The sequence below is a fragment of the Rousettus aegyptiacus genome, unplaced genomic scaffold (assembly GCF_014176215.1).
Source record: "Rousettus aegyptiacus isolate mRouAeg1 unplaced genomic scaffold, mRouAeg1.p scaffold_m13_p_3, whole genome shotgun sequence".
NCBI lineage: Eukaryota > Metazoa > Chordata > Mammalia > Chiroptera > Pteropodidae > Rousettus > Rousettus aegyptiacus.
The window spans coordinates 56,587,936-56,601,908 of NW_023416306.1; the positions used below are offsets into that span (position 1 = coordinate 56,587,936).

At 34.9% G+C, this 13,973-nt stretch overlaps 1 protein-coding gene across 6 annotated transcripts in view; it reads right to left on the minus strand.

Moving 5' to 3' along the window:
* Window positions 1–13,973, minus strand: part of NFIB (nuclear factor I B) — a 218,066-nt gene that overhangs the window by 93,897 nt on the left and 110,196 nt on the right. The window lies entirely within an intron of this gene.

Here is a 13,973-nt window from a genome sequence, read left to right on the forward strand (position 1 = left end):
GTGGAGAGCAAATTGTTGGATCAATTTAATTTCCATCTGTGATAGACAGAGAGACTCTACAGATAAGGAGGAAGAGATCAATGTTGTATATCTGAACTTCCTACCCTGCATTATTCCTCCTCGATGCCACAGAAATATGCATGAATGCTACACTACTGTTAGGTGACATGCCTTTCCTAACTAATTCAACACTGTTGTAAGCTCACTCCTTCTTCCATGTCTCCTCTTCATTTTATCTGTCATCTGCCATATATTATTATACACTTACTTTCAGGGTACTTTATAATCTACTTTGATTGGTTCTAGTATTTAAGTTTTGTATCCTCAACCAAATGGCATGCTAAGCAAAAGCAAAGATTCTGTCTACTTCTTTTGTATCTTCCTCAGTGTGACGTTCATGGCTGTGAATGCACTAGGCTTTCAGTAAATGCCAGAGAAATGGATGACTTGGATTCAGCAGCATTCTTTGCCTGCCTAGAAAAGGCAATTTCAAACTTGATAGTGAATTTCAAAAAAAAATTTGATAGGTTTGCACAGACAAGGATCTTCCCTGAAAACTTGCTATTGCACCTAAACCAAGGGATGGATCCAGCTTTTTTTTCCCCAGCCTAAAAACCTTATGCTGGCTTTTTTTTTTTTTTTTTAACCAGGGTAATTCTGCTCTTCCAATGAAAGTGATTAACACAGTGTAATTGCTGCTCTACCATTCAATGTAAAGACATCCTGTTAATTTCTTTCTGTATAAAACTCGGTTATTTATTTATGACCTTTGCCTCGTGCCTGCTAACTCAATTTAATGCTAAGATCAGAATTTTACCCCTTCATTATATTTCCTTAATTGTCTTTTTCTTTTTCCCTAGAACAGTATTCATGAAATCTTAGCAAATATATTTAGTGATCCCATATTATTCTTCAATAAATTTCTGACTTCCCAAAGTGGAAGTAAAAAAAACTGGTAATAACGACTACTCCTGCATTTGAATTCTGGCTAGGATTTCCTGCAGATAGTCAAAAATTTGGGTACTCTCTATATAGCTTGTCTCTCACCTCCCACAAATTCTATTACTTGTTCTGGAATTGAGGCAAGATTCAGTGATCGATCTTTCTCTATCTACATTCCTGTGAGAGATGGTACAATATTGGCCACTTTCCAGGCATGGAGCATGATGGTTATATAAAAATGATAAATTATATTATTCTGCTACAGCCTCAGCTATTTCTACCTTTCAGAGTGCCTCTGACAAATGGCTCTCAGTATCGATACTACATTTCAGTTTAATTTCTCAAGAGACTAATGTTTTGGGGAGTTCCTATTTATATTAACACATGCACTGACCACAGCTTCCCCATGTTTTTCCCCCTCCTCAAACACTACTTCACATTTATGGAGGTCTATATGTGTATATCCCTCAAGATAGCTAATGTCATCTTCATGATGACACACCATGAGGCAGGTTAAGGTTGTCATTAGAGGACAGAAGTTGTAGACTCTACATGAGCCTTAGGATGTTTAGTTAAATCAACTTCAAAATGGCACCACAAAATTCTTTCTCAACATCTGGTTGCTGAAATTTAGTCTAGTAGAATAGAGAATGAAGGTTTCTTCCACTCCTAAGAAAAGTATTCAGTTAGAACAATGGCACCCCCTGTGACCACAACATCCCTACTCTTTTCTGCTGCAAATTACCCTTTTCCCCCATTTCCAATAATTGCAGACCAACTCCTTCAATTGAGGAAAAAAAAAAAAAACATAATTACTTTAAAAAACCACAAGCATTTGAGGGAAATCTGAAGTAGACCTTAAATTTGAGTCACATACTTGCTTTTAATGAGAATTCCACTTTCTAAAATGATCTGGCATTTACTGGCATACAATGGCAGATTTTCCCTTCATACTCCAAATTCTGTGCCCTCCCATGAAATACGTATTTGCTCCCAAAAACACAGAAGAGGGAGGGCCTCCTCAGGGAGAGAGCTAGAAAACATTTACTTTTCAGACTGTAAATTCTAACCCTATAAACTCCTCTTAACTCTTATGTCACCTTATATCGGTCACTTAATTCCAACTTCTGGAAAAGGAAGTAACTAGGGAGTCGCAGTTGGCAGAGAAACCAAAAAATGAACTGTTATTGTGGTTAACTTCAGAGAAGGAATTATTCTGACCACATCTAAAATCCTTCCAATTCACCACCTAGGTCAAATTACTTTATACCCAAAGGTTTTATTTAACCACTTCCATCATTAGCTCAAGTCGTGTGTGTGTCTGTGTGTGTGTACTTAATATGTTATAGTGAATCCTAGTTCTGTTCCCCTCTAGTAGTACGATCTTGTACAAAATTACTTAACATTTAGACACTTGGGATTTTGGTCTTTAAAGCTGTAATACTATCTACGTCATAGAATCACTGAAAAGATTTTATTACATAAAAGCATCAAGCACTGGTTAGACATATACTATACAATCAGTAAATGAAAGATAATATTAAATGTAGAGGTCAGGTTCAAAAAATGATGACTATTTTTAATGAACTAACTGTCAGGAAAAAAGGGAGAGGGGACATGACTAAATTCTGTCCATCCCCAGAACAAGCATCTAAAATTGTTTGTGGTGAAACAACTGAATAGATACGGGTATGTGCCCTCCTGAGAACTCTCGTGTCAATTCCTTAGTCCCACTTGTCCCAAAAGAAAGAAGTCACTACTGCTGCTGCGAGGATCTCAGGAGCTCTCATATTCAAAAGGCAGCAGATATCAGCCATTTGATGAAATTTACCTTCCAGAAGATCGAAATCTCTGAGGAACAAGGCTGGTAAGAATGGGAGTTGTGAGTCGCCCAGCATACTGGGTCTACAGTCTAGAAACAAGGTTTTGATACCATGGAAAAATAAGAGAGGGGAATGGGTCTTGAAGGCAGCAGACCTAAACCAGTCCACCGTTTCCCCCCACATTTCATCTTGTCTTCCTTGATCGCAATCTCTATTCATTTCTTTGTTTGTTTCTTACTGACTTGACTGAACGTAATGTAGAACTGAAATATATTTTCTGCTACATACTTGTGAAAATCCCATATTCCCCATTCCTCACTTTTAGATGTGAATCAAGCATATTATACTTCTTCTAGGAAAAAAAAAATAGTTAATGAAGCCATTTCTATATCACTACTTTTTAACTAAATCAATTGCTCCTTCCAGAGGTTGCAAATTCTCTAAAAACTTATTTTAAAGGTTCATACCCCAATATGACCTTTACCAACTTTTCTTCAACCTTTTCATCTCTTATGACAAAGCAGCCAATCTTTTATGGCTCTTCTAATATCTAAACTTTACCTTAGGAGGGAGCAGATTTCCATAACATGCCAATTTGATGGAAGGCCCAGAGATACTTAATTTAAGTAATCTAAATGACTTGTCCAAAGTTAAATGGCAACTACTACAATGTATGTTCTCTATATGGGACACCCATTCAGACACACTGCCTCTTGAGTACTAATAAGGCAGTCTTAAAATCATGCAAATTCAAATGATCTTTCAATAGATTAAATATTTCTGGGAACCTTACCTTCCCCTAACTCCTCACCATTTACCAACACATTCAAAACCTTTTTCACAAATTTAAAACACCTTTAGGTATCCTTTCCACCTATATTGGAAATAATTATTTTCATTGAAGTCAATAAACCAATTGATGCTTTTAAGAGAGGGCAATTCTAAATCAAATTTAGTTTGAACTCTCTCTACTGAACAAAGGAAATTCTAATGTTTCACTGATAATCTGGTAGAAGTCCAATAAAATGTTTGTCAAATATATAAGATAATAAATAAATAATGACCTGTAAAGCATTTGTTACTGAGTAATAACTTTCTGGGGGGGAAGAGAGATGAACTCAATTATTATTATTATTATTATTATTATTATTATTACTTTAAATTTTATTTTATTATTAGTTTCAAGTTGAACTCAATTATTTGATGTAGGAAGATCATCAAACATGAAAGAATTTTTGAAGGTCATTAATGTAGGCATCAATTAAATGCAAATCAGTAAGATTTATGGAACAACTTCTATATTTCAGTTGCTGTTGTTTGGAACATAATAGGTTCTCCATAAATGCATATTAAATTTCCATTTAATTTACAGTAACAACTTTAAAGTATTGTTTAAAGAAGAATATAAATTATATGCCTTATACAAGCTCAAAGGCTGTTCAAAGAGATAGAAATGTATAAAATTAAAAAAAAAATACAGTGTGATGGGTACTATAGATGAGTATATATCAAGGGGAACAACTGGTTCTTCCTTGAACGGATGGGCAAGGATATGTTATAAAGGATATCAGAGGGAGGTGGTGACCTTAGGAACAGGGTCTTGAAAATGAACAGCTCCCACAACTTTCCAACAAATATCCCACTCTGCTACTTATATAATCATTTTAAAACCCAAAACTGAACTGGAGAGCTACTTCTCTGCTAAAACTCATCCATGTATTCCAAATAACCACAGAAAAAAACTTCAATTTGTTTAGTGTGCCATTCGAGGCACCCTGATCTGGCCCCAACACCTAGGCCAGCCTTTTGGTTCTCCACTGTCACCTACATTTGACGCTCCTGAGTCTTTGCACGTTCTGTCCCTCTTTTTTCTCCCTTAAGTCCTCCATGTTGAAGTCATCTCTTTTAGATTCTGAACTCCATGAAGGCAGGGATGCCTCCCTAGTTAGCCCTATAGCCCTAATCTTTGGTATAGTGAGTTTTGGTTGAGTAAGTCAAATGAATAGAAAATGACTGTCCCATAAACCACAGAAGTGCACAAAGAAGAAAGACTGTGCACATCCATTCTGTGCAGAAACATACATTAGAAGTCAAACAGACAAACTTTTGGTGACAAAGAATGGGGACTGATGCACAATTACCAGGGCTGGGTCTCGTGGCCCAATGGTCTCAGTTATCCTCCCTTACTTTCTGAAGGAACATTTGGAAACGGGAGAGGGTAGATAAGAGGAACTAGTATAAGTCAGAAACTGATTTTTGGCTTTCTCCTACGAAGGGAAGAAATGTTTGGTGGAGGTCCAGGAAGCAGACCCCGAGCGTGAAAACAGGAGGACGAGAAGCTTTTAATGAACTTTTTCCGGAAGCTATCTTTCTACTCCAAGGTCAGATTTATTCTGGGAATTCATTTTATTCTCTGACACTATAATGTGAGTATGAACAGGAAAACTAAAACTTAGAAGCATAATTTTAATTTATAGTCATTTTAGTATAAAGAAGAGACTGAACAAGCTAACTCATCAGTTCCCGTCTACCTTTAAAATTCTATGATTCTATAACAATATAGCTTTTATATTGAGGGATATCAAAGAGTAAATGAAACCCACACTGCAACCTGTTAACCTACAGATAGCCTCTTGCTAGGACTAAAATTAGTCATCATGTGATAAAGGGTTCCTTTGTCATATTCCTTTGCTTTAAGCAGGTAAAGAAATAGCCCATTGTCAACTAAAGAATATGAGATTTTTTTAAAGGCTTAGATTAGTCACCCGTCTTTCTCTCCCAAACACTATCGACATACTAAAGTAGTATATTTTTACAAATTAAATATATAGCATGCCAATAAGAATCACTTTAGAAACAGAAAAGTCAAGATGCAAGAAACAAAAACTTGAGGGAAGGGATACAAATACATGCATTTTATAATAGAGACACCTAAAAGAAAGGCAAACATATCCATCTTTTTATAGGGGAGGGAGAGAAAACTATTCTCCTTGGGCAAACTTCACTCTCCCTCTTCTACCTCCCACCGTTGCGCCTCACTCTTGGCAGTTTACTTTCTACAGTGACTGATTTCTCTGGGATTTATAGTGAGTTAGCTTTATGTAATCACAATTCCGACTACATAATTTGCCATATTTTTCTTCAGCACAGTTAAAACACTGTACAGCTTTGGTTATAATGGAGGACTGCTTCATCTATTGGGGTGACATAAAACTATAGTTTTACAGTATTTTCTCTTTCTTCTATGAAATGTCTCTCATGAGCATGTAAATGTGTAGGAAAATACTTGTTCTCCAGCTTGTTCATTCCTTCCCTCTCTCTCTCTCTCTCTCTCTCTCTCTCTCTCTTTCTGTCTCTCTGTCTGTCTGTCCCCCTCCCTCGCTCCCTCTCTCCCCCCCTCCTCGCCCTTCCCCCTTCTATTTCTGTCTCTTCATCTCTTCTCAATTACACTACACTATAGGGCATCTACTTCACTGCAACACTTGGCTAACCAGCCATCCACGGGAAGCATTAACTCTGTCACTTTGTTAACAGAGTCCTTGCTGGAACTGTACCCCTTTCTTTAAATCCAGTTCTGAGCAGGAAGAGAAATGAAACCTCTCTAAATACTTTTGGCAAAACCAAAATGATATTCTTTAAGATGTGGCTTCCCACGTATTTTTAATTATGTTTTTTCATCTATATTATTTCCCAGCAGAAAACTCAAAACTTTAGATCTCCCTTACTATTGGTTAACACTGATTATAAAAATATATGTTCAACATAGCAAAACATTATTTTAGAGGATATTGCTATGTCGAGGCTTCTTACAGATAAGTAACTTAATTAAAGAAAAACACAGAACTAGAGAATAGATATGTAATATATCCTCTATTTCTTATCCTCACACATTCCATCTAGCTCGATCATTGAATTTTCTTTTAAAAAGTTGCTTCATTTTTTCCTGCTTAATAGGGAGATAAGGGTCATACCATCATATCTCAAGGATTAAAATAAGGATTTATTTGGGATCAAGACCACAATTTGTCCACAAGAAATTAAATGAAAAACAATTGGCCAGTAAAATTTAAGAGAAAACTATCACATACCTATATGAGAGCAAATCAAACCTATCCAGGCCAGGGGACTATTGACCAGTGCAGATACAAATACTTCTGCATAAAAAGTGTTAAACCTCCCAACATCTCTGACCAAAGGTTTGCACTGCTTCATTAACTAGCACCAAAACCTCCACAAATGAAAGCAAGGATAATTGTATCTGACCTTTCTGGCCTAAGATTAAGTTCAATGACTCTCTACTGATCCAAGGATTGAGTGAACCAAAGGTCATGACCAGGATCATCTACACTTCTTGCTTTCAAAGCCTTTAGCCTATAGAATGAAAAGACAGCATACTGGTCATTGTCCAGATTGCTAACTTTCTACAGTGTGTTTTCAATTAAGTAAATAAAATGTAGTAATTAAATCAAGATTGCGTAATATGTTTTTGATTTGTAATCTCATTTAAATTAATTAACTGACTCAATCCTTGTTTAGTTTTTAAACTGGCCTAGTTAGGAAAGAGTGCCTGGGAGCAAATCCAGTTTTCTATCTTTAAAAACAAGGCAGAGCAATCTGGCATACTTAAAAAAATTTTTAAATGCACCAGCAAAATATAAATACAGAGGCAAGGGTGTTAGTGTAGAGGAAGGAGGAGTTTTATGGCATAATTTTGACTAGAAAAATAGTTCTCGCACTACAGAGAAATAAACCAAAACATTATTTATTCAAAGCATTTCTTTTCCAATTTTATGAAGATTGCATGTTTGTTGGAAGCAAAACATTTCCAGCTGTATTTTAAGTTTCTGAAAAGAGTTGTAAGATTTATTATCTTTCATAAATGCTGCCCATATCTCATAATATTAGATGAATACGCCACTGCGTACTTTAAGGAACAATTTGCCAACGCGCTCTGCCACATGAAAACAATGAAGTCCTTTCCAAAACCCAGCCAGATCCAGTAGGAAAAGATGAGATGAATGTTCCGTCTTTCCCATCTGGGAGACATTGTAGATTTTAGCAATACTATGTAATATAAATTTTTTTTCTTGAAAACCAAGAAACGTGCATTTTATAGCAAGGTATGTACTGCAAAGAGAATGTTGGTGAAATATGAATCTGGAAATGAAAACCAGAATGTCATCGGACTCAAGAACATAATTATAGAGGCAAATTGAAAAATTGATGCAAAATTTCAACATACACCAAACGCAACATTTATGATTCTATTAGCATTAATTTTTCCCTTAAAAGGAAAGCATGGAAAAATAGATGCTCTTTTACTTCCAAAGTCCTTAACAACACTTGTTATGTTGCCTGGCACAGTCACTTATCTGCTTTATTTTGCCCTGGGGTCTTCTTCATGCATTAATCTAAATCCTACACATAACACATTCCCGTGTACACATGGCCCTTTTGTGCTATGTTGTTTCTTCTATCTCCCCAAAACTTAATATAATATGTATATCTAGATTAAATCCAGACACAAGACTTTCTAATATTTCATTGGCAATCTTTCTTCTCAGGGAATAGGACATGTTTTCTCAAAACTGTCTGCAGAGTTAGAAATCCTGAGCTCCATTCAATAACTGCCAACCACTTGTACTCTGACCCTTAGCAAACCACTTCATGCCTGAAGCAGTTTTCATCTTGCCCAATCACTTAAAACTGGATAAGAAAAAGGTAAGAGTTTTAAAATCTTAGTCATTTGCAACAGGATTAAGGGAGAAAAAATTAAGTTGACACAACAGTGAAAATACACCCAAGTATTTGTGGGGAAAGGCTTAGATATTTTTTTTAAATGTACTTTAATGTTTAATTCTCTTTCCACACACACACAAAAAAACCACAAAACACAAAAACAAAAACAAAAAAAAAAACAAAACAAAAACCCACCTAGTTAGTTCTCCTCTGTTTTTACTCGATACATCGCCTTGAAAATACTAACTACACAGGTAATTAAAGGACTGGATTAATGTCCAGTTCTCCTATTAGATTGTAAAATTTATGAGGGTCAAGATACATGTTAGTCTTTTTCACTGTGTAGCATAATTCCTTGCATATATGCTCAATCAAGTTTGTTAAATGAATAAGCACTATTTTACAGTGAACAAGAACTTGGCTGGTATTACTTTAAAAACTTTTCATCTTCCTCAAATTAAAATTAAATTGCCAGTAATGCTAATCATAGCTTTTACTTGTTTGGTTATCTACACGTATTCTATTTCTTAAGTATCTACCACCTCTCTACAAATAAAAATTTAACAGTTGATTCAGTCAATGACCAAAAAGTCATATTCTTATTGTTTTCAGTGCTCATTTTATCATAGGCATGTGTTCCTAAAAATAAATTTTTTACTTGAATAGATTTCTACATTATGTTAGATAAAAAGATATTTTGCCAAATCACTAAAATGTTTATGTTTAAGTCATGAGTTTGGAGAAAAGAAATTAGATATTTGTTTTTTCTTTTTTTACATATTCTATTAGTCACACATGTATAATTAATAACTAGCCCTTGCTTTATCATTAAATCATGGCTTTTAAGTCTATGATGATATATTCATATAAAAATAAATGCATATATTTAATCAAAGGTACATAATAATTAGCGGAGTAATAGAGTAAGACAAAGATAATATATTCTTTACTAAGGTAAAGTTGATTGGTGTATCAGACATTCGTTATTGCTTTTGTTTATAAAATAATTTTATCATAATATTGGAGGAAAAAAATCAGAGAAGTCACTTGATGAAACAGGAAGCTTGCTGATGTGGCAGATAATGGTATTAAATGTCCTTAACAGTTCCTTGATAAGTGGTTCAAAGAACTTCTGTTCCCATGTTTTCAGGGCAAAAGCTAATTTACCAGGAATAAAAACACTTGAATAATGCATCATGTGAACTAACATTTTTGAAAAAGGATAAAATGAGGAAACAAATGAGGAGATAGTAACTTCCTCCTACAAATTAAAACTATGCATGAGAGGAAAATAACTCAATTTTACTGATAAAATAAAAAAAAATGGCTAATATTTTTTCTTCTTTTTTTAAGGGTCAAAATTATTCCAATAAGTGAAATAATGTTTCAAAGAACTCTAAAAAGTTTACAACCCAACAGAAATATGAAGATTTGTCATAATTTCATGGGACAATATTCCTTCAAATGGTCTTTTTAAGAGGAAAGTTAAAAAAAAAAAACCATACAGGTAATTTTAACCAAGCATAATAAAGAGCCTATTGTAGAAGCCTACCATGGAATCCACTGTTCATTACTATGGTTATTTAGGAAATGAGAAAAAAATGACAGGCATGTCCACTTGCTCTATCCATTTTAATGAAAACAAGAGTATAAGGGCACAGAGTTATGCACCATGTGCTCAAAATTCCTCCCATTTTGTCATTTTACTCAGTTTATCTTTAATAGAGATTCAAATAAACTCATGATTCAAAAATCTCGAAGCTAAATATGAAGAGTATAAAAAAATACAAGTTTCTGCATAATGTCCCATCCATATGTCTTAACCCTGAATGGTATCAAACCTATGTAATTTTATATATCAAATGCCTTCCAGATGTGACAAAATTTTAATACAGAGCAACTTTTAATACAGACCACTTTTTTTTACTGCACTCATCTCCCATGCTCATAAAGATTATTTTCACTGCGCATAACACTGCACATGGCTAATGTTCAATTTCCAAATTGATTATTACGTTGACATTTCAAAACTGACATTGCCTTCCATTCAAAAAACAAACTATGTTGCATATCCAAACCCCACACACACAAAAAAAAAAAATCACAAAAGTACCAGAAACCACATCATTATTTTCAAGTTGTAAACTGCTTGATTATCAAGACAGTTGAACTTTTCCTTGTCCATTCTTGGTACCTCTAAAAGATAGATGTAAAAGGGAAAGGAGAGGTCATCTATAATTCTTCGTCGAAGCTAATTGCCATCAGAACATTTGAGCCTGTCACCTGTTGTTTTTGATTTTAAAGATTGGTTCTAGTTAGAGAAGATCAAATTCTTCCTGACCTTTAAAGTATATGTAAAAATTTGAAAATTAACTAACAAGATCATTCACAGAGAATTTTTAAAAGCATTTAACAATAGTGCTATGATTTTATACATATAAACTTTCCTGTAGGATTAAGAACAAAAACAAAAAGAACAAAAACAGAGTCACTCAAAGCCAGTAAGAAAACGGGTATCATAAGGCTTTGGATAATATCATGCAAACTTAATATCTCCCACAAAATTAATGCATTGAACCTTACCTCAATTCCATCTCCCAAATTCCACTCACGAAATTTGATTTGCCACATATTATTAATTTGTCCTCAGAGCCTTCCCTCAGCCTGTTTCTGCAAACTACATTTCCCAGCTGTTAATAACTGGCTTCACGCTAGGTCTAACCAATGGGAGGCATCAGCAGGAGTTCGGAAATTTGGAGGGCAGGAAGAAAGGAGAAGGGGAAGTTTTTCTTCTCTTTTCTCTACTTTGACAAGTGTCTCCAAGAGATGGCTTGGTCTACTTTGTGGTTCTAGCTTCCAATGGATGGATTCCTCTCAACGTGGTTCCCACTCCCATCAGGCAGCTCCAGCTCAAGGTCTCTGGTAACATCAGCTTCTCCTCTCTACCTCTCCACCTTTGGTTATGGTAGTGAGTTCCTAATGATGCTAATGTGTGGGTCGCCTCACTGTTCATGTGGCTTTTTATCTGTTCTAACATCGGTGTAATGGGACCCTCTACAAATTTCTTTCTATTGGACTCTGGTAGGAGCTCTATTTTTCTGGACTCTGGCAGATAGATATATGTGCTTTTTGAAGTTGGACATATTCAGCACTCTGAAATAAATGTCAGGTAGTAGATCTAATAGTATTAGGAAGATTAAGTATAATACCATTTAGAATATTCATAAATTTCAAGTTTTTGTCATGATTCTCATTTAAAAAGGTGAGAAAGCACTGTCACCACTCAGTTCAAAGTATGAAATATTACAACCCAACGTCTTTTATAATGCATAATACGGACACATAAAGATAATCAAGGTTGAAAAAAGATTAATTACTTAGATTTTCAATGTCAAGCTTCTAGGAGATCTGATAATTTCTCCACCAACCCAGCGTCACTATTTCTTCCTTTTACCATTTCGTAGTTAGTCTTTCTATCCGACTTCTGACAAATTACATGATACCTGGATTTTGCCTTGTGTATGTGGTTTTCCTACAAATATGGCTGCATGCTCCTTGACTGGATCAATTATGAGTCTGATTATTTTTTGGAACACTATACTTATAACTCATGGCACAAACGACTTTGATTTGCTAATCAGTTGTCTGAATAGCTAACAGTGTCATGTGAAGATAATCAAAAGATTTGTCTTAAACATATACCAATATACATCAACATAATAAAAATACAACTTGAAAAGACAAATAATTTCAACATCACTCGTCTTCTCTAAGAAATAGTTCATAAGACCTCATTGGACATTTAGCACTGTCACATGAGAAAAGTCATAAAATATGAATAGACAAAAGGATTTTCTTCTATCAGAACTGCATAATCTATGATGCTTTATTAGAACACTCCATAAAGACAAGCTAGCAAAAAATATTTGTTTATACGTCTAGGGAAGTATAGGAACTCACAAAACCAAACTCAACAATCATAAACCCAAACAGTATGAATACACTTGATGTTTTACAATGTGCTAGATAACAGCCCCATTAGAGGAAAGTGACATCATGGAAAATATACATAGCATCGATTCACATGTTGCCAACTTTTTCTGATGAAACTTTAAGAGAATGACACTGGTGCCTGATGGGAGCATTCAGCTGCCAGAGCTGCACTGTAAGACTATGTCCCTGTGTTTCCTCTCAAAATCATCTTGAACTCTTCCCACATCACAAAGTTTTTAAACATTATTGTCCTAGTTTGCAATAGTTGCCAAACATCAACTGAAAATTACTGTTTATTAGTTTTTTAAAGCTGAGCCTGAAACTTATTTTAGTCAATCTATGTCACTTAAGACAAAATTTATCAATTTAATTCAATAAATATTTACTGAAAAAAGAAAATGAGTTAAAGTCTAAATAGGCATAAAATAATCATGAAGTAAGTCCAGCAATAATTTCCACTTTTTGCATTTTGCCATCCCTACATTTTTATTTCTACTGAGAAAATTATACTGCAGTAAATAAACTAAGAGACAAACTCCACGCTATGACAGTATGTAGATGTAGTGCATAGACATTAAAAACCATCCGAATAATGGTGAGAGCACAAGATAGAAACAGTCCCTTAGTTTCTCTGGTAATGGAAGTGAGAGGCAGGAAGCCTAAAGACAGATAGTGAATGTAAATTTTAACCAGGATTTTTACTACACACATATTATTCTAAACTTAGACTTACTATAAGTCTGAAAAAGGACAGTAAGAAATTATCCCCAGTTCTTCTAATGTACTCTTTGTGAATTCTGTGGGTTAAGAACCATCATCTAGGAATATATAACTCAGTTAGAGCCAATATAAAACAATGAAATTGAACTGTTCGTTTATAATATACTAAGCAAATAATTGAAATTTTGACAGCTGTAACTGACCCAGAAATAGGTTTAAAGAGGCAACCTCTAGAAATGGGCTCATTGAGCAGAGAAGGACTAATTTCCAATTTGGAACAACATATTTGAAGTTTTGGTTGGAAGTCAGTAAACACAAAATCTCCATCTACTTACAAATGTCACAGCAAATATAATGGAACAAAATAACATGATACTGAAGGCAGGCCATACCATTTCATCTCAGCTCGCTCTCGATCTTCCTGTCTCTCACATGGAAAGTTAAGTCTCTTAGCGTGGTACCTAGGTTTCTACACAGTGTGCTAAGTCCAACCTGGAAGGAAATATTAAGTCTTGGCATGTTGGCTGAAAATGCCAAATGCAGGTACTAGAGAGTGCTAACTGTGCTGTCTCTCTGCTCAAGAATTGGATTGAAGTCATTAAGTTACTTCATAGGACCATTCAACTCCTGCAAGAAGTGAAGGACTTCTGGTATAATTGACCTAAGCAGAATTTAAACCAGCTAACGAAGACAGCAAGATTACATGTTACAGCTTCCATCAGCAACCTGCAAAACTCTGTCACCTCCCTGAGAGGA